Source organism: Neofelis nebulosa, chromosome 5 (genome assembly GCF_028018385.1).
Source record: "Neofelis nebulosa isolate mNeoNeb1 chromosome 5, mNeoNeb1.pri, whole genome shotgun sequence".
Classification (NCBI taxonomy): domain Eukaryota; kingdom Metazoa; phylum Chordata; class Mammalia; order Carnivora; family Felidae; genus Neofelis; species Neofelis nebulosa.
In genome coordinates this window covers 10561296-10583044 of record NC_080786.1, presented here as the reverse complement: position 1 = coordinate 10583044, position 21749 = coordinate 10561296, and the positions used below count along the sequence as shown (strand labels likewise).

The following is a 21749-nucleotide window of genomic DNA, read 5'->3' as shown; positions in this document are numbered from 1 at the left end:
TGCACACCAGCTCTTAGGTGCCTTGGCCAGGAAGTAACATACAGCATTTCATTTCGCAGGCCATTGATGAGGTGGGGTTGCTTGATTCCAAAGAAGGCAGGGAAATGAAAAGGAGAAGTCGGATATTTGATGACTACTAACTGCTCCTATCGTAGCAATTAGTTTAAAACAAACAAGCAGACAAACCAGCCAGATCTCTGGGCAGATCAAACAAAATATAAGACAGTCTAGATTCAATCTGGGAGCTGACATACTAGAGTCATTTTACACCTAGAAACAACTAGGGCTCAAAGAGGTAGAGGGTCTTGTCCAAGCTGTATGGCTAATGAATAGCAAAACTCATATTATTTTCCACACCATTCTACTACTGGGTATTTTTTTTTTATTGATTTTCTAGTATAGATGGGTATCCATGCTTCCTAAATATCCCTTAAAATTAGCCTATGTCTGATATTAAGTAAAATTTCACAATTAATGAGAACTTTATGAACTCTGGTTAATATTTGATTTATAGACTTTGGTGTAGTCCAGTGTCTCAAACCTGAGTGAGCATGAGAATCAGCTAGAGAGCATGCGTGTTCAGACACAGATCACGGAGCCCTTCCTCAGAGTTTCTGATTCAGTGGGTAGGAGTGAGGGGTAGATAAGAATTTACATTTCTAACTAGTTTTCATGTGATGTTGTCCTGCCCGTTTGGGGGAAGCACTTTAAGAACCACTGGACTGGAATTGGGTTCTAAGTTCTAGAATCAGCCCAGACAGCAAATTAATCACCTTGAGAGGATCACTTGGCTACTGAGTTTCCACTGTGTCATCAGTACTATAAGCATTTTGGATCAGTTCTGCCATTTTATGAGTCCATGGTTAGGAAATATCTTAAAAACAAACAAACCAACAAACAGTGAAATGTCTGGGGTTGGTTGAGGGAGTGCATATTGATTAGGAAGGAGCAAGAGGAAGATCCTGGGAATGTTCTAGTTCTTGATCTAGATGGTAGTTATGTGTGTGTACCTAGGTAAAAATTCATTAAGCTGTAAATTTAAGTTTAATGTACATTATACATACATATGCATGTTAACCTCATCAAAAAGATCAAGAATATTCTTGCCAAAAATAAAAAATTTAAAATATTTTTACACTGATTCTGATTTCTTGTATGAATTATTATTTTTATTTTTTTTTAATTAACTTATTTAAATTCAAGTTAACATACAGTGTAGTATTGGTTTCAGGAGTAGAACCCAGTGATTCATCACTTACATACAACACCCAGTGCTCATCCCAACAGTGCCCTCCTTATTGCCCATCTCCCACCTAGCCCATCCCCCACCACCACCACCCCCACCACCACCACCCCCACCACCACCACCCCCCCCCCGCCTCCAGCAACCCTCAGTTTGTTCTCTGTATATAAGAGTCTCTTATGGTTTGCCTCCCTCTCTGTTTTTATCTCATTTTTCCTTCCCTTCCCCTGTGTTCATCCGTTTCGTTTCTTAAATTCCACATATGAGTGAAATATGATATTTCTCTTTCTCTAACTAACTTATTTCGCTTAGCATAATACATTCTAGTTCCATCCACGTTGTTGTAAATAGCAAGCTTTCATTCTTTTTGATTGATAAGTAATATTCCAGTGTGTGTATGTGTGTGTGTATGCGTGTGTGTGTGTGTGTGTGTGTGTGTGTGTGTGTGTGTGTATACACCACATTTTCTTTATCCATTCATCCGTTGATGGACATTTGGGCTCTTTCCATAATTTGGCTATTGTTGACAGCAGTGCTATAAACATTGGGGATGCAATTGCTATCAAAATAACCTCAGTATTTTTCACAGGGCTAGAACAAATAATTCTAAAATTTGTATGGAGCCAGAAAAGACCCAAATAGCCAAAGCAATCCTGAAAAAGAAAACCAAAGCAGGAGGCATCACAATCCCAGAATTCAAGCTATACTACAAAGCTGTAATCATCAAGACAGTATGGTACTGGCACAAAAACAGACATTCACATCAATGGAACAGAATAGAGAACCCAGAAATGGACCCACAAATGTATGGCCAACTAATCTTTGACAAAGCAGGAAAGAATATTCAATGAAAAAAGACTGTCTTTTCAGCACATAGTGCTGGGAAAACTGGACAGCGACATGCAAAAGAATGAAACTGGACCACTTTCTTACACCACACACAAAAATAAACTCAAATAGATAAAAGACTTAAATTTAAGACAGGAAACCATCAAAGTCATATAGGAGAAAACAGGCAGCAACCTCTTTGACATTGGCTGCAACAGCTTCTTACTAGACATGTCTCTGGAGGCAAGGGAAACAGAGGCAAAAATGAACTATTGGGACCTCATCAAGATAAAAAGCTTCTGCCCAGCAAAGGAAACAACAAAACTAAAAGGCAACTGACAAAATGGGAGAAGGTATTTGCAAATGACATATTGGATAAAGGGTTAGTATCCAAAATCTATAATTCTGTTTTTTCTTTTTAGTGTGATACAGCTAACATTTCTTTATATATTGCCTTGCATAAATAATATCCACCAACATAGTAAAAATGATGGAAAATAAAGTTTTACCATCCACACATTTTGCAGGTTGGGGATATTAAAATTGCTGCCAGCATGAACCTGACTCCTCATTCTGTTTACCTGCAGGGACAAAGGTAATAAGGAATCTGGGAGTATGGCAGAGGCTGAGGTCGAGACAGGCAAGCATGTTCTTCTGTGTTTCTTAAGTTCAGCCTGGCCATCAGGGAACCTTTGGTCCCCAAGTGACCTGGGTGAATAGCATCCAAGTGGTCAACTTTGAGCATGAAAGTGTAAAGGATTTTGCCTGTTCCCAACTGAGGGAGAGAAAGATCAGAAGTACATTTCACTTGCATCTACTTGAATAAATGAATTTGGCCAAAAAACAAAGCACAAAAAAGAACAAAGATATTAAATAATGTAGCCAACTGTGCCTGATGATCTGGACAGGGAGCAGATGCCCTGGAATGAGAGAGAAGTGACTGATCTCCCAGTCAGTCTTGGTCCTTGTCTCTCAGAGTGCTGGAGCAAATGTGTGCACCTCTTCCCAACTCTGTGTTCGGTGACGATCACGTTGGTGGCCTGAAATTGGCTGTGCATCTGCACCATGGATATAAGCAAGTGCTACAAATGGGGATGCTCTGTTGCAGACAGTTGGTTTACCTGCCTAACCTGCCTCCTGTAGTGGGGACACCTGGACACACTGAAGGTGCTTCTGGCATCTAAAGGTATGGATTTTTTTTTTAATCTAATGTGAAGTCTTATGATAAGTCTGCTTCCTCCTCTGGTGCTCGGTTGAAGAAACAGCTGGATGTTTCTATACTGCAAGAGAAGTTGGCAGTTTCAGGATTACATAGGAAACTGTTTATTTATTATTTATATATTTTTTTAATGTTTATTTTTGAGAGAGTGAGAGACTGAGACCTAGGGCGAGCAGGGGAGGGGCAGAGAGAGAGAGAGAGAGAGAGAGAGAGAGAGAGAGAGAGAGAGAATCCGAAGCAGGCTCCAGGCTCCAAGCTGTCAGCACAGATGCTGGGCTCGAACTCATGAACTGTGAGATCATGACTTGAGCCAACATTGGACACTTAACCAACTGAGCCACCCAAGCACGCCTAAGAAACTGGTTTTGTGTCTACAGCTCTGTAGAGTAATATTTATGTCTAAAGCTATGTGGTGATTGATTTTAGACATTTTTCAAATATAAATTCAAGGTAGTTCAAATGTACTGACTTAAGACCATAGCTGCTGTGGCTTCTAAGTGGACTAATTCCCTTGCTAATACGTGTGTCCCAGAACAGCCAGTGATTCATTTTGGTGTTAAACGGTACAAGTCTGGGCCAGATTTAGCTAGCAACCAGAGTTGCATCTTGATATACTAAACCAAGGATACTTCTTTATTTTGGTCAAAACATTGCTGTGGTAACATGATCTCCTCAGAATTTACTGAGAATCATGGGGATATTTCTGGAGGAGAATTTGCTCTCCTGGAGGTAAGCAGTTTGGGGATATAGTCTAAGACCTGTATCTAACCCTAAGATCTTGGATAAATTATTTCATTTCTCTGGATCTTCATCTGAGGGACGAGTTGTATAATAGCAGGTAATCTCATGCTCCTTCCAGCTCCTTTCTTCCGAAAGGAAAAACTAAGCCAGCTTGCAGCCAGTGTATATAGGATACAGTGTATGTAAATATGCAAAGTCTATATGGCGTGATTAAAGAGGACGCTATCTGCCACTTGCCCAGTATATCCCCTCCACATATCCTCTGGCCCCATTAAGTGAATCCCTGCATAGGATTAGGGGAGTGTGGCACTGTGGCAAGGAGCCTGATGAAATAACTGCTACTTCCTAGCTGTGTGTCTTGGGCACATTACTTAACCTCTCTGAATCTTAGTTTCCTTGTATATAAATGGGTGGATCAAATACCTTCTTACAAAGCTATTGAAGATTAAATAAGACTGAGTATGTGAAAAGGCTTTGTAAGGTATAAAGCATAAAACAAATATCACTGTAGTTTGGAATTTAAGGTATCGAAATTGGGTGGCTTAGTCAGTTGAGCGTCTGACTCTCCATTTCGGCTCAGGTCATGATCCCAGGGTCATGGGATCAAGCCACATGTCACGCTCCACACTGAGCGCGGAGACTGCTTAATATTCTCTCTCTTTCCTCTTTCTGCCTCTGCCCCTCTCCCCCACTCACTCTCTCTCTCTTTTAAAAAAAGATTAGAACAATAGTTCTGTGTAGAACATTGACATATACACAAAAACCAGTTAACTCTTTATAACCTAGAAAACAGTTTATATATACATCGATTCTTAGAGGTTATTGAATAGTGGATTTTTCCGTCTGGAATTATTTAGGCCTTTTCTTTCTCTTTTTTCTCACCAAAAGTACATAGTAATGTTAGAAGAAAGTGAAAGGCAAGAGAGAGGGGTGCTGTCTGGAGAGGGATCCGCTGGCCACCCGGTGGTCCTCCTCAACCGTCACCCTTACTCCCCTGTGCCAACACACAGTCACCAGATCGTTTCTCAGGGACAAAGTCACATTGTCAGAGTTCAGAGAGACTGGTGTAGAAAGCAGAATCTCCTTTTATTCGTTTACAAGAAGAGATTTAACCGTTGAGGGGCTGAACGCTTGCCTTTTTTTTTTTTTTCTTTCGGTTTTTGGTCAGTAAGTTCTAGACACTTAAACGAGAACAGCAACCTACGACACAAAATCCCAAAGTACAGTGGCTTAACCCAGACAGAGTTTCTCTTTTCCATAGAAGAAGTCTGTACATGTTCAACTCCAGGCTGATACAGTAATTTCAGTGTATCATCTGGATATAAGCTTTTACCTTTTTTTTTTTTTTTTTTTAAATATTTATTTATTTTTGAGGCAGAGAGAGACAGAGCATGAACGGAGGAGGGGCAGAGAGAGAGGGAGACACAGAATCGGAAACAGGCTCCAGGCTCCGAGCCATCGGCCCAGAGCCTGACGCGGGGCTCGAACTCACGGACCGCGAGATCGTGACCTGGCTGAAGTCGGACGCTCGACCGACTGCGCCACCCAGGCGCCCCAGCTTTTACCTTTTTATTCTGCCATCCTCAGCCTGTGACTTCCATGCTCCAGGCCACTTCATGTTCCAAGATGACTGAGGAAGGCCAGTCATGATGTTCATGTGCCAGCAGCAGTTAGGAGGAAAGAAGAAAGAATGATACGCCACCTGTTTTGGGGGCTTTTCATTAGGCCCATCAACATTTCCACTTACATGCCATTGAAAATCTGGTCTCATAGCCTCCTCCAGCTGCAAGGGCAGTTGGATACTGTGGTCTTTTGGGAAGGCACACTGCTTCCCCAAATAAAATTGGGGTTCTGTTATTAAAGATGCAAGGAAAAGGATGTTGCGATAGGCATTTCCATTGCAGTAGCCAAATTATAATCATAAGGTGGCTGAATGAGCAGGGAAAGCTAGATTTATGATTTGTCATTTAAGGTGCTAACACTTAAAAAAATTTTTTTTAAATGTTCGTTTATTTTTGAGGGAGAGAGAGAGAGCGAGCAAGCCGGGAGGGGCAGAGAGAGAGACACACACACGCACAGAATCCAAACCAGGCCTCAGGCTGTGTGCTGACAGCTCAGAGTCTGATGCGGGGCTCAAACTCGAGAACTGCAAGATCATGACCTGAGTTGAAGTTGGACACAAGCAACTGAGCCACCCAGGTGCCTCAAGGTGCTAACATTTAAAGCTGGGCTTCTCAGATTTCACTGTGAACTTGGATCACCAGAGATCCTGCTAAAAATGCAGTTTCTTATTGAAAATATCAGAGGTCAGGGTGGAAATTCTGCACTTCTAATAAGCTCCCAGATGATGCTGGTCTATAGACCACACTTGGAGTAGAAAAACCCTAAAGCATCGCTCCTAAAATTATTGGCATTTTTCTCTAACAATTGGAGGACAACAGCTGATGCAACCAGCTTATCACACAGGGATCTGTGGGCTGGGGGTGACTTTGGTGTCTGGATTTGGAGTGAGTAGGAACCGGCTAAAGCTGAATGCACAGTTTGCTTTAACTAAACCTACTACAGCCACTTTCCGTTTAGAGCATCTGCCCTGCAAGCAGACAGACCGAAATTCCCTGTAGGAAAGAGCTGAGGAAGATGGAGGGGTGAGAGCTGTTGGGGGAAGGTGTCATAGTCTTGACTCACAACTCAGCTTATCGTTTATTGCCTGCCTGAGAGGACAGACCATGGCTAGACCGAAGCAGGAATTTAATTTTGCACTGCCATGGGAAGTGTTTATGGAAGTTCCTTGGATAGGGTCAAGGCCATCAAAATGGATATCCACCTTTCACCACCCATTGGAGAGACCAAAACTACAACATCAAACATCTCTTGCTCTTCCTTTCTCCTACTTAGCCCAACAGGCTTCTCCGGATCACATAGGGTAGTTCTTTCTGTTGTATGTGGGACCCCATATTTCCATCAACTGCCCATTATTACTAGTTAAGCCAGTGTAACAGAAATTACTAGTTAAGCCAATGCTCCCAGAAAATGGGAGACACTAGGGATAGTCCTATATTTTAAACTCCTGGAAACATTTTTTGTGTGCGAAGAAAAGTCAGAATTGTAAAAAAATTTACTCTTTATCTGAAATGTTTGTTTTTAGTTATTTTTATTTTTTAAATTTACATCCAAATTAGTTAGCATATAGTGCAACAATGATTTCAGGAGTAAATTCCTTAGTGCCCCTTACCCATTTAGCCTATCCCCCCCCCCCACAATCCCTCCTGTAACCCTCTGTTCTCCATATTTAAGAGTCTCTTATGTTTTGTCCCCCTCCCTAGTTTTATATTATTTTTGTTTCCCTTCCCTTATGTTCATCTGTTTTGTCTCTTAAAGTCCTCATATGAGTGAAGTCCTATGATTTTTGTCTTTCTCTAACAAATTTCACTTAGCATGATAACCCTCTAGTTCCATCCACATAGTTGCAAATGGCAAGATTTCATTCTTTTTGATTGTCGAGTCATACTCCATTGTATATATACACCACATCTTCTTTACCCATTCATCCGTCGATGGACATTTGGGCTCTTTCCATACTTTGGCTATTGTTGACAGTGCTGCTATAAACATTGGGGTGCATGTGTCCCTTCAAAACAGCACACCTGTATCCCTTGGATAAATACCTAGTAGTGCAATTGCAGGGTCGTAGGGTAGTTATATTTTTAATTTTTTGAGGAACTTCCATACGTTTTCCAGAGTGGCCGCACCAGTTTGCATTCCCACCAGCAATGCAAAAGAGATCCTCTTTCTCCACATCCTCACCAACATCTGTTGTTGCCTGAGTTGTTCATGTTAGCCATTCTGACAGGTGTGAGGTGGTATCTCATTGTGGTTTTGATTTGTATTTCCCTGATGATGAGTGATGTTGAGCATTTTTTCATGTGTCGGTTGGCCATCTGGATGTCTTTGAAGAAGTGTCCATTCATGTCTTTTGCCCATTTCTTCACTGGATTATTTGTTTTTTGTGTGTTGGGTTTTTGATAGGTTCTTTATAGATTTTGGATACTAGCCCTTTATCTGATATGTCATTTGCAAATATCTTCTCCTATTCTGTCGGTTGCCTTTTAGTTTTGCTGATTGTTTCCTTTGCTGTGCAGAAGCTTTTTATTTTGATGAGGTCCCAGTAGTTCATTTTTGCTTTTGTTTCCCTTGCCTCCAGAGACGTGTTGAGTAAGAAGTTGCCGAGGCCAAGATCAAAGAGGTTTTTGCCTGCTTTCTCCTTGAGGATTTTGATGGCTTCCTGTCTTACATTTAGGCCTTTCGTCCATCTTGAGTTTATTTTTGTATATGGTGTAAGAAAGTGGTCCAGGTTCATTCTTCTATATGTCGCTGTCCAGTTTTCCGAGCACCACTTGCTGAAGAGACTGTCTTTATTCCACTGGATATTCTTTCCTGCTTTGTCAAAGATGAGTTGGCCATACGTTTGTGGGTCCATTTCTGGGTTCTCTATTCTGTTCCATTGATGTGAGTGTCTGTTTTTGTGCCAGTACCATACTGTCTTGATGATTACAGCTTTGTAGTACAGCTTGAAGTCCATAATTATTATTTTAATGATAGAAAGGGGGAGACGCCTTTGGCATGTGGATTTTGCCCTTCTTGAACCCTGATGTGCTGCCTGGAGATGCAATAGCCATTTTGCCGTCAAGAGTATGGAAGTCAAATGCCAAGGATGGAAGGGAAGAGAGATGCAAGAGAGATGGGTTCTTAATGACATTGTGGATTTGTCATATTAGGCTTGAACTACCTGCCTTTGGACTTCCTGATATATGAGAAAAATAGTTCCTTACTTGGGACTTCTCTTTGAGGTCCACTTTTGCTTTGCCATTTTTTTACTCTTTCCCCCTCCACCTTCCAAATACTGTTATACTTCAAGATATGTCCTGATGCAAATGTATGACGAAGGCAGACATGACTGAGGAATGAGTAACCAGTAGGCCAGAGAGGAAGAGCCATGGATTCTAACAGTGGTGATAAGTCTTAGGCTGACGTCACTTATAAGAGTGGCTTGATGAGTAAACTCCAGATGCTTTGGGCAAGCAACCTTTTCAAACTTTAATATACAAACAAATCACCAAGGGATCTGGTTAAAATGCAGTGTTTGATTCAGTAGGTTGTTGGGAGAAGTCAAGTGCCAGGGGCCCCGAGTGACCCTGCATGTTCTTGCTGGCTATGCTAAGAATGCAAGGCCCTTGACTCCTTGTTACCTGGGCCATTTCTTAGGGTTGTTTTTGCTGTGAGTAACTTTGAGGGATGAGGCAAAATCCCTCTGCACCATGCCCACCCTCCCCGCCCCCTGCCCAAAAGTAAAAAGCATGCTTGCTTACTGCTCACTCTGAAAGCAGTGAGCTCCCTAAGCTAAGTGTTCCTCAGCTGTGATGCAATTAGTGTCACAGTCAGTGTCCTGGGCCTCTTCCCTGTGGAACTTGAAGGGGCAGGTGGACCCAGTGCAGACCAGCAGCATTGGCTGCTCATGCTGCTTGCTCTACTATGAGTAATAAAATCCTTTGTCTCGAACTTAGGAGTCCTGTGTCCTCTGTCAGTATCCATGAGAGTAACAGACTCATTTATTAGCTTGACAGTGGGGGTAAAGCTCCAGTCCTTCACAGAAGTTGATATGAGCTTTGGGTGGGACCTGAGATTCTGCGTATCTATAAGCTATCATGTACTTCTGTTGCCACTAGTGTGCTGACCACACTTGGAATAGTAATAATCTTGAGATTTCAAGTCAGCAAGCTACTTTATAGTTCTGACTGAGCTTCCTCACCTACAAAGTAAGAGGAGTGTGAAGGTCTCTTCCCATTTTAACACAGTGATTCCAGGCCGCAATTACCAGCAGCAAGTAGGGCCTCCTCCCATCCATTCATTCCTTCAACCAATGTCTTTATTTATCCATCATTTGTAAAGTACCACGGATAAGAAGGATGAGCAATTTCTGGATGTGCTCACAGATTTGGGCAATGAGCAGAAGTTACCCCAGAAATACATATATGGAAGGTACCAAATAAGTCATTTGCCTCTTTGAGCTGTCATTCTTAGGTTAAGTGTCCATATAATTTATTCCAGACCCGGGTACTTTTCAGAGTGAAAGGGGATGCTGTTAATAGTTACAATGGGGTGACAGACGTAAATCTGCTCAGTCCTGGGTCAACATATGCTCAGTGCCTTAGGAAGCTGTAGTTGTATCCAGACTTTCTTTTTCAATTCAAATGAACATTTATCAAGCCTGTATTAAATAGGGCATGGTTAAGAAGTGCCCCTTCCCCATCTGTGTACAATCCCCTCCATCCTGCTATTTCTCCTTAGTTGAGTCAATCCTATGTCCACTAGTTTTCTGCACGTATGCAACCTATAGTTACGCAGTGCTATACTGTAATGGCAGACTTATTCAGAAGTTCAGAATCTTTTTAGAAAGTGATGGATAGCAGAATGACGGTCACAGCTAATGGTGATGTGTTTCATTTTAAACAAGTTCTGAGAAGGACTTCCTGTGCAGGTGCTGCTCCGGTCTGGTGCTCCACAGTCACAATAAATAGCAGTGACATCTGGGGCATAATTGTCACTCAAAAAACTCATAGTATGAATTGAATTGGAATCAACTGTGGCTTCTGGCTTCTTCCACAAAGCTGATAGTGTTTGACTCCTTATCAGTAGACAACTCAAAAGCCTGTGTGTCCTCCAAATACCGTCCGTGGTGAACTCCAGGTCAGTGGTCAAGACTAGGGCAGCGGTCAATTCCAGATGTAGTGTGGGGAAACTCCCAGCTAGGAAGAACCAGGCAGAGAGGATCAGGGCCTTGTGGAGCATGGTGACAGTGGAGAGTGCAAGAGGCTCACCAAAGTGAGCAGGGAGGTATGCAGGCCCTTACTGTGATCCAGAATTTCTAATCCTCTCATCCCTCTTTACCCCTTCCCTTCCCTCCTTGCATAGATCCTCAAACATCCTGTTGCATTACCTTGAAAGCCCATCACAGAAGAGTGATTTGTTTTGCCCAGTTGGAGATAGCACCATGTCATTGCATAATCTGTCCCAACACTCAGAGCTCCTGAGCAGCTGCTCTGGAGGTGGATGGAAGTAACCTGCCATTTCAGTTTTTATAACCCATGCAGGAGTGAGAATGTTATTTTTAGGGTGCAGTAATTTAAAAGCTCTTGCTGGCCTCGGGAGAAATGTCTTCAGTGCTGTAGGGAAACGAAGTGGGTTCTGTCTTTTCTTTTGCAGTCAGTGTCCAGAATGAGTTCGTCTGCCTTTGTAGTAACAGGAAACAGTTCACTGCTTACTGGCACCTAGGGTTTTAACTGGTGCTAAACATAGCCAACTTAGAGACTTTCAAACTGTAGGAATTTAGGGCACCTTCCTGCTTTGTGGCCTATGCAGTAGATGGACATAATATCCTTAATTCCACCAAAAAAGAGGATGTCTTTTTTTTCCAAATGGCCCGGAGCATTGTCAGGTACACAAAATGTGAGTTTTCCTTAGTTTGGATTCTCCCAAAAGCAGACCCCAAGGCAAGGATTTTGATGCAAGTAGTTTATTCAGGATCATAGTGAGGAAATGGATAAGGGAAGAGGGAAGGGTGGAGAGCCAATAAGGCAGATATTAAACAGCAGATTTCTGTTGTCAGCAATTAGGGCTTAATCCACCCAGGCCTCTCTGAGAGTGTGCTGGGTGGGATGTGCCTCCAAACTGTCCCGCTGAGGGGGAGTTGCGATATTTATACACCAATTCTTATCCCTCAGTGTCTCAGGGTTGTTCCAGGGAATTAGCACTCTTACACTTCTGGCCTGTCCAAGAGTGGACCAACAACACCCACTTCTAAGGTCAGAGGGTGTCCTCCAACAGGGAGACATGGGCAGTCCTCCAGGGAGGCAAAGGACATAGGGGTGGGGTACTGACAGCCACTGCTACAAAAGTCAAAGTCAGATCCATAAATGAGCTGTGTGTTTCATATTTAAAATATGCAGTGTGGTCTTTTGAAAGACACATTTTTGCCTTGCAGAATCTGTTTGCCTTTAAGGAAAAGTAGCAGAAAATGTAGCTGTAGCTGTAGGCCGTGGCGCGTAAGCAAATTGGAATTGAAGCCTTCACCATTTGCAATTCCCAACCCCCTTCTATAACTGTACCCAGAATAAATGAGGTCACCCTCTCCCTGTAGAGTCAGCACAAGTCTGGGCAGAAGATGATGCCGTTGACACTCAACTGAAAACTGAGACAGCAGCATTTGCAAGACACAGGAAAGAACAGGGTATCAGACTCCATCATCTGTATGTAGACAATGCAGGTAGCAATGTTAACTACCCACGATGACCATGACAATTAAGTCCAGTGAGTTAAAGACGCCCAGCAGAGTGCCACTGCCCATATTAGAGCTCTTGCAGACAAATAAGAAGGCTCAAGTATGTTCTAATTCTTCTGAAAAGAGAAAATGCCTTTCTTTTCTTTTTGTTCATAAAAGTAATACGTACTTCTGGTAATTGTAAAAAACTTAGAAAATACAGGAAAATGTAAAGAGATCAACTGTAAGTCCACGTTCCAATCTTTTACAAGTATGTAAACAAAATAGATAAACCTATATAAATACAATCCCTATCTTTTATAATATAATCATATATTGGAACCAGTGGGATCCTTCTACATATATGATTTGGTGTCTGTTTTTCATATAGTGTATCATGTGCTGTGTGATTCTGTATGTCACTGACAGTTCTTCAAAATGTTTCTGTTACCTGAATTATATTCCATCACCTGGATATGCCATAAACCATTTGGCCATTCTTCTATGACTTTGTGGTAAGCCCGTCCGTGCTGACCACGTGACCTCTGGGTATTTCATTGGAATGTACTCTCAGGTGTGGGATTACAGAGTTAAAAGGGAATGAGACCAGAAGTCTGGGGACAGGGTTAAGGGGAAGCCTCCTACCGGCAGTCCCTGGTGGAAATCTGTGATATACGAAGATGACTGTCTTTAGCTGCCAACATACAGATCAGAGTCCCTGAACTTGCAGGAACCCTCAAGATAACCTCCTCCCACACCCTCTTTGTTGTTTTTCAGATAAGGAAACTGAGTTGCAAAGATTTGCCCGATTTGGCGAGGCCATCAGGCTCCAGACTTGGGTTGTTTTTAGAAATTAAATTACATCATGACACAGAAAATGGAATGGCTAGACGTCTGGTTGCCCAGCCAGGAGGGAGGCTATGTTCTTCTGCTGCTTTGGAGCTTGAAAGAGCACCTCCTTCCCCATCAGCTGACTACACATAATAGGATAAAATATCTCTTCCTACATTTGGAAGAGCCACAAGGTTTGGTGAAGTGCCTAGGAATAAAAATAAACCAGAAGGAACACAGTCCATTGAATCAGAGCAAGTCAATGAAACTCACACTAGGAAAGGCAAAGCACTTTCGAGAGGGCAGGTAGTTCTTTCCCTGTTTTTTGAATGGAGACTGGGGTTCCAGGTATAATGTATTTTGCAGACATTGTCAGAGTCCTGCTCATATTCCCTCAGCACGCACCATTCCCAGATATGTCAACCACTTCCTACTGCAAGCACCTGAGAAGTTTTGCCTGAGGGCTGGAGCCTTGCCCAGGCCCATCTGGACAGATGGGCCAGCAACCCTCAACCAATGACCAATGGGAGTCAGTGTTTAAATAACCCTGTTCCCCGGGCACTTGGGTGGCTCAATCGGTTAAGCATCCAACTTCAGCTCAGGTTATGATCTCGCAGTTCTTGGGTTTGAGCCCCACATCAGGCTTTGTGCTGTCAGCTCGGAGCCTGGAGCCTACTTCAGATTCTGTGTCTCCCTGTCTCTTGGCCCCTCGCCCACTCACATTCTGTCTCTCTCTCTCTCTCTCTCTCTCTCTCTCAAAAATAAATAAACATTAAAAAAAAATTAGGGGCGCCTGGGTGGCTCAGTCGGTTGAGTGTCCAACTTAGGCTCAGGTCATGATCTCACAGTCTGTGAGTTCGAGCCCCGTGTCAGGCTCTGTGCTGACAGCTCAGAGCCTGGGGCCTGCTTCGGATTCTGTGTCTCCCTCTGTCTCTGCCCATCATCTGCTCATGCTCTGTCTCTCTCTGTCAAAAATAAATAAACATTAAAAAAATTAAATATCCCTGTTCCCTTGCCCCTGGAGAGGACATTTTTGTTCTATACCATCTCACCAGTGCGAGTGGGTCCCAAATGCCCATGACAATAACCTGCTCTTATCACACCCTGTACTTCCCCTCCCTGTCTTACTTTCCTACTCCCCTCCTTGTTCTGGCATCACCCCCAACTCAAATCCTTATATCAGTGTCTGTTTCTAGGGGAGCCCAACCTAAGACATAATAGGGCCCTTTCAGAATTAATTGTAGGAAATCCCAAAAAGGGAAACCTCAGTTAGTGGAGTAGATACAAACTGATACAGATGTTAGAATTATCAGACAAGGATGTTAAAACCATTACTATAACTTTTTGAAAATTATTATTTCAGAAAGATAGGGGAAAGATTGAACCTATTAAGGTGATACGTGGAAGATACTTTAAAGCCCAATGGACCTTCTAAAAATAGAAAGAAGCAGCCCCAGATACACATGGCTGATGGATGCAGTGGAGGAAGATCCCAGGCTGACAGGCAGAAACCAAATTATTATAGTTAGGATTAGGTTCAGTACATAAAGCAGGGTGTGTGTGTGTGTGGAGGGGGGCATAAGTAATTAGCAGTACCTTAAACAAGAGAGAAGCTGATTCTTCTCTCATGTAAAAATCTGTGGAGGTAGGCAGTGCATAGCTGAAAGGGCAGCTCCACTGTGTCATCAGAGATTCAGTCTCCTCTTCAGCCCTACTACCCTTTGTGCATAACTTTCATCCTCAAAGTCATCTCATAGTCCAAAGTGGCAGCTCCAGCTCCAGCCATTACTTCCACATTCCAGGCAGCACAAAGAAGGAAGAATAGAAGAGCAAAAAGAGACTCTGCCTAGCAGATTAATTCCATTTAAGTAGACTGGAAATCCTACAGAACTCTTCCACTTTAGATCCTTTTTCATGTGGCAGCCCCTGGCTGCAAGGTTTAGAAATATACTGTCTTAGCTGGATGCATTGCTAAGATCAGAGTTGTGTTACTAAGTAGGGAGGAAAGAATGGCTGTTGGGTCAGGTGGCCAGCAATCTCTGACTTACCAAGGCTTATAAGATGTTTGGTGTGAGGGCTAGAATGAGAAGGATAGAAAACGTGTTAGTTGAATTTATGTTTTCAAAATAACTGAACCAATTAAATCTTCACTTAGCATCTATCTCACACATGTAGAACACAGGCAATCCAGACAAAAATAAAAACAAAATTTTAAAAGCTCTGTATCAGCCATCATGGCTGCATAACAAACCACTACAGAGTTTAGTGGCTGAAAATTTAAAAACAAATAATTATTTCTCACAATTTTATGGGTTGGCCAGGCTCTTGCCTAGAGTCATGTATGCAGCTGTAGTCATTTGGCAGCTCTGTTAGGTCTGGGGAGTCTGAGGTGGCCAGGGCCTTAGTTATGGCTGTCGTCTGAGTGCCTCTCCACATGGTGTCTCATCATTCAGTTATCCAGCTCAGGCCTTCTCACATTATGGCGGGAACATTCTAACACCAGGAAGGTGGAAGCTGCAAGGCCTCTTGAGACCAAGGCTCCAGAACTTGCATAATGTTACTTCTATTGCATCTCATTAGCCAAAGCAAGTCACAGGCCAGACCAGATTTAAGAGATGAGGAATAGACTTCAACTTGTGATGAGGATGCTGCAAAGCCATTGTTAAAGGGGCAGGGACAGAGGGAGATGTGATTCATTGGGAACCATACTGTTAACAATCTACCACAGACTCTCTAAAGAAAGTTTACTACCTAGAGGGCTCTAGGAATGAAGCCTTCCCCATTCTGGGATCTTTGGATCTTATAACCTCAAACCTACTCCCTTCTTGTTCATTCTAAAGCAACGTCTGCTAAGAAATAAGCCCTGGCCACCCAAACAGAACTCTCAGCTGAGGGAGAGACCAAAAGAAAGAGACAAAAACATACACTAGCAGAGGAAATCGGTATCAACTATCTTAAAAAAATCCAGCCCTTATTCTTAGGTATGTACAGTTAACAAATGACTATAACAAATATTTAAAAATTTTGAATAATGGAAAAGAAAGACAAAGTCAAAGGAACAATAATCCCAGAGGAAAGGGAGATAAATCAGAGAACAGAAAGAAGCATGATCAAATAAACAAACAAAAAACCTTAAATGACTTCAAAGAGATTTGAGAAGCTATTACGTTTATAAAACAAGAACCTGTGTGTGGGGGGGCGGGGGGCATGGGAACAGTTAGGAGCACAAGAAAAATCTTTGGAAGCATAATGGCAGTTATAAAAAAATCAATAGAGAACTTAGGGGGAAAAAGGAAATCACCTAGGAAATGGAACAAAATCAAAGAAATGGAAAATAGGAGAGATAATAAACATAGAAAACTACTCTATGAGGTTTAATCTCTAAATAATAGGAGGTCAGTGAAGAGAGAATTTGGAAACCACTGGAAGGAATTTGTTAAGGAAATATGGACAACGTTTTCTACAAAGATATAAGTCCTTGGTTTGAAAGAGACTTCTGAGTTCTTGCTATAACGTGTTTTAAAAAGAAGCAAGTCTAGAGGTACCAAAGTGAAACTTAGAACATCATGGAGGTTAAGAAATAGCAGGTCATCAATAAAGGAACAAGATTAAGTCATCAAACTTATTATCTGACATGAAATGCTTAGAAATTTCACCCCTCATGTATCCTTTCTGCAGAAAGAAGATGTGATATATATGACACAGTGGAATCCCCCAGGCATGCTGTAAAAAGAAACTAGCATATCAACTGCTCAACCAACCTAAACACAATCAGTTCACATTAGATCAAAAACTCAGTGGGCTTTCACAACAATGTTTTTAAGAAGCATGGAAAAATTTCAAACAATAGAAAAAAGGAATAAGAAGGTCAATAATAATAGTCACGTAGTGAAGAAAACATATGTTTCTTCTTTCAGTAACAAAAAAAGAACCAATTAGAAACACTAGAAAATAAATATACTAGTGAAGCAAAGGAAAACGTGGTATAATTTTGAGGCATTGATAATATAAGTGTAGCAGACTTAGTGACTTCATTAATGGCCCAGTTAAGGGCTGTCCTGTATCCATACTTTCTGTAGCCTCCCTACCAACACCCCAGCTCTGGGTCATAGGACTTGATTTAGCTAAGAGCACAGTAGCAAATGATCCAAGAAGGAAACGTGAAAAGGTACTTTCATGTTTCAGCTCTCTCTCTTGAAGCCCTGCCACCACCATGAGTACAAACACGGGTTCACCTGTTAGAAGGATATGAGAAACACTAAGTCATCAAAGCCAAGGCAATTCTAGACCAATCTGTCCTAGCCTAATCCAGCAGCCAAACACAACCATGGGAGTGAGTCCATGGGAGATCATCCAAGCCCAGTCAGATGAGCAGAACCACTCAGCTGACCTATAGTCTCATAAGAAATAATAGATCATTTTTGTTTTTAAAGGGTTAAGTTTAAGGGTGATTTATTATGCAGCAGTAGCTAACTGATACAGAAATAAAAGAGAATTGATTTGACTTAGATGCTAAGAATATTCTTTTTCAAATTATCAAGAGGGCATGGCATTGGCCCTGTTGTCAAGGACATGTCTTTCTGTCCATCCCACTTGACTCAACCAGGAATGATATGTACATCATCACAATAATGTAAACTTTGTTTCTTGGATTTCAACATTTAGGAATAACTTAAAACCCAGAAGACTTCATTATGGTTACAGACAGAACATAACTCTTATTGCTCTAAGGAATGTAAAGGACAGCTGAAAACAAGTGGGATGAGAAAGAGGCACTAAAGAAGAAGGGAGAGTAAGCATAGTAGCCCTAATATGTTCATTTTACTTGGTAGAAGCAAGAGCCATTGGCAGAAGTTGATGGAACAGAAACCAGAGATTAAAGTTGCAAAGGAAACCAGTGATGAGGAAGAGGTAGAAAAGCTGAACTAAATGAACACTACTTGTTTCTGTTCTTCTAGCAAAAGAAGTTGAATTTTTTTTAATTGAAATATAAAATACAGTGGTGTGTATGAAGTGCACTAATCTTAAGTGAACAGTTGGTGAATTTTTATATGTGTGTTGCAGTCATTACCCAGATTGAGATAGAGAACATTGCCAGCACCCCCAGGAAGTTCCCTCATGCTTCTTTCCAATCTACTCCCCAGAAATAGCCTCTCTTCTGATTTCTGTCACCATTCATCTGTTTTTCCTATCCTTGAACCTCAAATACATGAAAACATAGAGTATGTACTCTTGTGTTTGTTCTCTATTCAATATGAGATTCATTTATGTTGCTACATGCATCAGTTTATTCTTTTTATTGCAGTGTGGTATTCCATTGTATGATTATACCAGAGTATATCCTGTTTAGTTTCTAGTTTGGCCATTGGGAAAAAGTTGCTGTGAAAATTCTTCTATTTGTCTTTTGGTGTGGATCTCATTCCTTTTTTTTGTTTTGTTTTGTTTTTGTTTTTGAAGTATACTTCAAATAGTGTTATATTAGTTTCAGGTATACAATATAATTCAATAATTCTATACATTACTCAATGCTCATCACAGTAAATTTACTCTTAATCCCCTTGACCTATTTATTTTATTGTTTTTTAATGCTTATTTTATTTTTGAGAGAGAGAGAAAGAGAGGGAATGAGCAGGAGAGGGGCAGAGAGAGAGAGGGAGACAGAGGATCCAAAGTGGGCTCCATGCTGACCGCAGAGAGCCCAATTTGGGGCTTGAACTCATGAACTGGAAGATCATGACCTGAGCCAAAGTCGGACGCTTAACCGACTGAGCCACCCAGGCACCCCCCCCCTTCACCTATTTAAGCAATCCCCTCCACCCTACCTTCCCCTCTGGCAACCATCAGTTTTTTCTCTGTAGTTAATAGTGGTTTCTTTTGGTCTCTTTTTTCTTTGTTTGTTTGTTTTGTTTCTTAAGTTCCACATATGACTGAAATCATTCTGGCATTTGTCTTTTTCTGACTGATTTATTTCACTTAGCATTATACTCTCTAGCTCCATCCGTGTCATTGCAAATGGCAAGGTTTCATTCCTTTTTTATGGCTGAGTACTATTCCATTACTATTAATGGAATACACACACACACACACACACACACACACACACACACCACATCTTCTTTATCCATTCATCAGTGGATGGACACTTAGGCTCTTTTCATAGTTTGGCTATTGTAGATAATGCAGCTGTAAACATAGGGGTGCATGTACCAATCGAATTAGTATTTTTGTTTTCTTTGGGTAAATACCCAGTAGTGGAATTACTGGATCATATGTTAATTCTATTTTTAATTTTTTGAGGAAATGCCATACTGTTTTACACAGTGGCTGCCCCAGTTTGCATTCTCTCCAGTATTGCATGAGGATTCTTTTTCTCATCTTTACCAACACTTGTTATTTCTTGTCTTTTTGATTCTAACCAATAGCTCTCATTATTTTTATTTATTTATTTTTTTAAAGTAAGCTCTATGCCCAACGTGGGGCTTGAACTCATGACTGCAAGATCAGGAGGGGCTTGAACTTATGACCACAAGATCAGGAGTTGCATGTGCCACTGACTGAGCCAGCCAGGTGCCCGCAGTGACTTTCATTCTTAACTCAGGTCTTTTTTTACTTGCTGTTTCCTCTACATGTACTGTTTTGCCTCCTGACCTTTGCAAGGCTGGTTCTTTCACCATTCAAGACTCAGCTGTCAGATAAAGGTGAAGGGGGATAGGCGAGGGGCTGGAACACTTGGGAGCTGGCTGGGCATCTCTCTCTTCTTATAGTTTCAGGGTCTCTCCGTGTGGTTTTGTTTTGTGGGCTAGTTTGAGCTTCCTCACAGCATGTTACTTTCAGGGTAGCTGGATTCTTTCTATGGCAACTGAAAGTTTCAAGAGTATTCCAGCAAACTGAGGAAACTTTATCACTTTTTATGACCTAGACTTGGAAATCACACAGCACTGCTTTTACTATTTTCTACTGATTACAAGCAAGTCACTAATCCAGCCAAATTTGAAGGTAAGGAAAATATATACTACTTCTTGATAAGTGAGCGTTAAGTCTAGATGAGCATGTGGGGTGGAAAACATTGTTGTGGCCAGTTTTTGGAAAATATACTCAACCATTCTGCCTTATGTGGTTTTCTCCATAGTACTTTTTTTTTTTTTTAATTTTTTTAATGTTTATTTTTGACAGAGAGAGAGAGACAGAGCATGAGTGGGGGAGGGGCAGAGAGAGAGGGAGACACAGAATCTGAAACAGGCTCCAGGCTCTGAGCTGTCAGCACAGAGCCCGACGTGGGGCTTCGAACTCACGGACCGTGAGATCATGACCTGAGCCGAAGTCGGACGCTCAACCGACTAAGCCACCCAGGCGCCCCTCCATAGTACTTTTTATTACTGGATATTATTTCTTTGCTTTTGATCAGCCATCTCCCTTTACTAGAATATGTGCCAGAAAAGGACAGGAACCCTCTCTTTATTATTCTCTTCCTTGTCACTGGTACTTGAATGGTGCCAGCACATAGTAGGTGTTTAACATATTTGTTGAATGAAATAGTAAGCCTTTTGCAGCAGGGAACCAATGGATGCCTCAGGTTAATAAACCAAGTAACAGAAGTATAGGCACATTATTTAAGGATGTGGACCTAACCACTCAAAGTACTAAAAATAGTTAAAGGGGTTGCCTTTGGGGTACAAGATAGGGAGAGGAAATGGGGGATGGATGGTTAGTGCTTTTCTGAGCACTTGTTGGGGAGATTTTTTAAACCCATGTACTTTTTTTAATCTCTGACATGAAAATTTTGAAAAAAGTAAGAACTATCATTGTAGACAATATTGAAGAGCTGGAAGAGAGCAAAAAACTAACTTATCAAGGCTCTTTTTGTGGTATCATCACCCAGACAAAGCTGCTGTGAACATTTTGGTCTATTACCTTCTCGTTGCAAATAGACAGTTCTGAATCTTGCCTTTTTATTTTCCTTGCATTAACTATTGTGAGAATTGCTCTGGGCAGAAACGCTGCCTGGCAAAGGTATGTGACCTAAAGATTCTGTTACTTCTTGTTTCCCTTACTTAGAGGTCTGCATAATTATCCCCTTTGTCTTTTTTTCCTCTCCAGCCCAGACAACTGCATTTTACCTGCTCTTTCCCTGCCCATTTTTCTGTGTTGTTCAAGGACTTCATGCGTTCATCTCTGTCTCTGTCTCCTCGACCACAGGACAGAGTTGTGTCTTGATTAGCTATTGCTACATAACAAGCTAATCAAAAACTTAGTGACTTAAAATAACCATTTTTATCATTTTGCACAATTCTGTTGGTCAGGAATTTGGACAAGGCAAAGCCCTGTCATCTCTGCTCCACATGACGTCTGCTGAGGCGTAATGTCCATCATGTCTGATGCCTCAGCTGGGATCCCCGGCAAGGCAGGTGGGCATTGATGGGAATGGTTTAATTGTGATTGTATGCCTGGGGCTTCAGCTTAACTCGGCCGCTGGGGGCCTGGCTTCTCCATGTGGTCTCAGAGCTTTTCCCTCCCCACATGGTCTCGCCAGGGGCGTAGCCATCCTTCTTGCAAGGCAGCTCTGGGCTCCCAGG

The 21749-nt window shown here is 41.8% G+C and overlaps 1 long non-coding RNA gene across 1 annotated transcript in view; it reads left to right on the top strand.

Moving 5' to 3' along the window:
• The first annotated feature begins 1688 nt into the window (after window positions 1-1688).
• Window positions 1689-21749, top strand: part of LOC131511681 (uncharacterized) — a 48301-nt gene continuing 28240 nt past the window's right edge. The window contains exon 1 of the long non-coding RNA XR_009261666.1: window positions 1689-3257. This is a non-coding gene — a long non-coding RNA (uncharacterized LOC131511681). The remainder of the gene's footprint in view (window positions 3258-21749) is intronic.